The 4,150-nt window shown below is 46.6% G+C and overlaps 1 long non-coding RNA gene across 1 annotated transcript; it reads right to left on the bottom strand.

Annotated features, from left to right (window-relative positions):
* Positions 1-859: 859 nt before the first annotated feature.
* LOC142802736 (uncharacterized) lies at positions 860-3,899 on the bottom strand. The gene is made up of 2 exons (XR_012893974.1): positions 3,441-3,899; positions 860-1,072 (listed from the first exon to the last, which is right to left on the bottom strand). It is a non-coding gene; the product is annotated as an uncharacterized LOC142802736 (long non-coding RNA).
* Positions 3,900-4,150: the final 251 nt, after the last annotated feature.

The raw sequence follows: 4,150 nt of genomic DNA, 5'->3' as shown, positions 1-4,150 counted from the left end.
GCTGCGTATGAGAAAACTTTTGATTTCCCAGCTATTCGTCACTGTATTCGGCTGAACTGCTCAACGAATCATATTAGGAAGCTTTAGATCAGGCGTTCTAAAATGATACGCTTTTTCTTTTCTTTTTTGGCAGTCGTCGCTTGCCACCTATACATGACTCCCTTTAAATGAGCATGTCAGCCCCTTTGACTCCCATGCTTCTTTACCAAGAATATATTCGTTGTCAAACAAGATTTCACGAGACTCTTTACCGAGAGTCAATTATGTGGCAAGGCAGGATCAACACACGCTTTCTTTTTTTCTTTCTTTCTTTCTTTCTTTCTTTCTTTCTTTCTTTCTTTCTTTCTTTCTTTCTTTCTTTCTTTCTTTCTTTCTTTCTTTCTTTCTTAAGAGTGAAGGCAGCCTGCCGAAGTAGTGAAAATACTCAGTGCAGGGTAGCAAACCGGACGTGCGTCTGGTTGACCTCCCTGCCTTTCATTTCTTCCCTTCTTCGTCCTCCTTAGCATTTTCTTGTGTTTAGTGATCTCTAGAACTTCTGAAGCTGACTGTCCGTTCCTCGCGGTGAACTCTCACACGGTAATATTTCGGCCGGCTGTCGGCCATCGAATGCAAACTAGGCGTACTTTGTCGTACCGCAACGCCACGGCACAAGCGATATCGCGCTTTCCTCTCACGTTCGAGTGCTAGAATATCTGACAGTGAGACATCGTTTTAAACGTCTTGTGCGTGCGACATGATGCGTGTGCGTGCGCGGAACCATAAATTTTCTCTATTGCTCTCTCCCTCTTCATAAGCTGTGCTGTTAGCGAGAGCTTCAGAGTTGACTGCGCTTGTGGAACTCTGTCGTTTCATTCATTCATTTTCATTCATTCATTTTATTACCTCAAAGGTCCCAGTTGGGATATTACATGAGGGAGTGGGTATTACAAAGGCTAACAATATAATGGTAGTTATGATGGGATAGTTTCGATGAGCCGTTTAAATGCTTGGGTGTCGATGATGGTGGTGACTTCGGTGGGCAGGTCATTCCAGTCTTGGGCTGTGCGCAGGAAAAACGATTGATCTTCCATTGCTGCAGACATAGAGAAGAACAAAGCAAACCAATCGTTAAAGGGATACTACTCTTGTACGAACTAATCTTGCTTTTTTCATTAATTAGAACTCCACCGCTCTAATGTAATCTCCATGCAGTTTTCTTCGTCAAGGATTTATTAGAACTTTCATTCTCGAACTTTTATGTTCAAGACAATGGACGACCTGTTTTGTTCATACTCTGATAATTACGTTAACATTATCGTTGTGTAATCTTCTAAAATGTCCATGAAATGGTGTGTACACATTGTGCATGTACATAGATTATGCAATTATGATGTGTATGCATTATTTTCAATGGCCCAAGGTCGTGGCGCTCATATGTCGAACGTAAAATTGTCTATTGTACGCGAGAAAAATTGTACGACATTTTTCATTCCAGTGACAATGCATCATTGCTCGTGTAATCGTTGCATATTGAGCTTTGCCGAGCTCAACTTTTGCGGTGTTCACGCTTTTTATTGTTCTATTATTGTTCACGATTAACTTTGCATCACATACCACATGTCTTCCTTCCTATGTCCGCTAGGTTAAGTGTGCAGGAACTGTGGAAAGTTGGAGTGGTAGGTGTCTTCCGTCGCTGGCTTGGCAAGGGTAGGGTGTTAGGGGGGTCAACCCACCTTCAGGTATATACACGCACACATACAAACACACGCGTGAACCTACATAAAAAGTGGTTGAAACTCCTCCTACTCCCCCCCCCCCCCCAAAAAAAAGAAAGGAGAATCTGGCTACACTCGTCCCACTGACTTATGAATCGCTATATATATTGGGCGAGAACGGCACAACACTTATAGTCGTATGCACCTTATGAAGACCAAACAACCAAAGCGCGACTGCCGGTTGCTTACGTGACTAAGGTATATAGTGCTGGACTTCGGCACTGTTCTAATGTCCTCACTGACCTTCTTGCTCATGACGTCAACTCAGTGTACGCGCTCATTGGTGCAGGCTTGTGTGGACCCGCCTTCGTGGAGCAAATTCAGCGGACCTCTAATGGGGTATACTGCTACAGATGGGATCTGTCAGGAAATCTTAGGGCAACCAAAGCCATTTAAGCGTGCCAAATCTAGAACACTCACACCTTATGGATACATGCCTTGGTACACGACCACCGGCCACACTTTGTCGACGATAAGATGAAACAGGTGCACAACAACGAAAAATCTAGCTCGCTACTTGAAATAGTGGTATATCTTGATACGAAGCGACGCAAGTATTCACTTCGTGGTCTCAAGTGTACTGACTCCTGATCGCCACGCGTGCGTGATATAACGCCATTACTCACCTACGGGACTAATGACGTCATGCTGTGACGTCAACGTGTGGCATCATCGGGTGGCAGCCAATTTTATAATTAGCGTTAGCAAAGCGGGCTTCTAGAATTTTGGGAAGCGTAGGCATTTCGTCGGAAGCGGCAAGGGCTCTGACCGGTAGACGGCTAAACAGAGAAATTAGCTTAATTTGGAACCCAGCACGCATGCAGGTCCGTTCCTGGGAACGCGGTGGCCCACGACTTTGCCCGAGTCTCAACTTACAGGTGACTTCGGAGTAGCCCGAATGCCGGAACATGAAGGAGCGTTCTAAAAATTATGTGGGGATTGTTGAAAATGATCGCTTTCATTCGAGACTGACGCTACCGCCGCATAAAAGTTTAAGCTATAAGGAATCGCACGCCGGCGCCCGCAAGCTGGAAATTTTTCAAGGCGTATCATCTTCAGATAGCTGATAGGTGAAACGATAAGCGTGGTGAGAGGGATCTTCGAGCGCATACTCTCGCATTGCGATAGCTCCCCGGGGGCCAAATCAAACACTACTATAGTAGAGAGACCTGGAAAGCCCTGTTGTGGAGCGAAGACCCACTGAGAAACAAGCCGTTCGCTTGGAAGAAGAGGCCACGAAGCCGATACCTCTTTGTTTGTTTTTAATCTCGGATGATTTGACCCCCCTCGCCTAAAGGCTGGCGTGCCAGGAACGGGGAGCAAGGGGGTCTCCTTACTTGGCGGAACAATAAAGTTGTCATCATCATCATCGTCACTTGGCGTCTTCGCTTGGTCAAAGATGGGCCAATCTCGGGATGGTGACACCAGGTAAGGGTCAGAAAAGTTCAGGGAGCAAGGTACGGAACCAACGCATTGGACTTTGAGCACCAAGGCAAATTAATCTGGTTCTCTCGCACAAGGACTGGTTATTTCTTGCAAGGACTATTACCGAGCTTGAAGCAGGCTTGTACCTTCACATGCTACTGGACGTTATACGCTAACGAACACTTTCCGGTTTGGGAACGGCTGCGATCATGCGCAGTAACGGCGCCTATACCCGAGCAAATGGCACACCGGTTTCCTCGCCGGCAGCTGTAGACGGCAAAGTGGTGCGCCCGAGAGAAGGCGACGCAGAGCGTTGACATCCGCCTCTGTGACGTCGCGTCTTCCGAGCTCCAAGTACAGCTGCACCGAGTAGCGGGAAGGTCGCCTCACGATGCGGTTGTCCTACAGATGTGTGATCGATAGCGCGGTTCTCACACCCGTTTATTCGCAGTCTGAAGTCGAAAATGAGGACAAAAACGGGGTCGTTGTGATTTCGTTAAAGCTGCTGGCTACATGTCGCGCAGGAAAAGAATGTTTTTCTTCTTTTTATCTATTTTCTCTGTTTCTGCAACGGAATCGCATTCCGTGCAGTGTCCTTGCAGCGGCAGCGTCTTTCGAGCTTCACGCTTAAGCTTCTGTCTCGCGTGCTTGAGCATTGTGTTTTGGGAATGCGAGTGTGTGGCTGCCATTGTATTATTCGCTTCTTCTCGTCATCTCGTGTCGTATCTTTAGACGGGAATGGAGGGCGCACTTTAGTTCGTAGTGTCTCAATTGAAAACGTTAACCTGCATGATTAATGCATGTGCAGGGGGGAAACGGATATGAACGACTCTGGAAGAATGCGGATGAAAGTGTTCGTGCCCAGACAAAAGTGCGAGAATCTACCTTTGTGGACAATCACGGTAAAGCTATAGACTGTGTCCGTGTGATACGGTTGGTTATGCGTGACAAAAAAAAAGTGGGACAGACAG

Source organism: Rhipicephalus microplus, chromosome 1 (assembly GCF_043290135.1).
Source record: "Rhipicephalus microplus isolate Deutch F79 chromosome 1, USDA_Rmic, whole genome shotgun sequence".
Lineage (NCBI taxonomy): Eukaryota > Metazoa > Arthropoda > Arachnida > Ixodida > Ixodidae > Rhipicephalus > Rhipicephalus microplus.
Note: the sequence above shows the minus strand (reverse complement) of the source record. Positions and strands in the feature narration are given on the sequence as shown.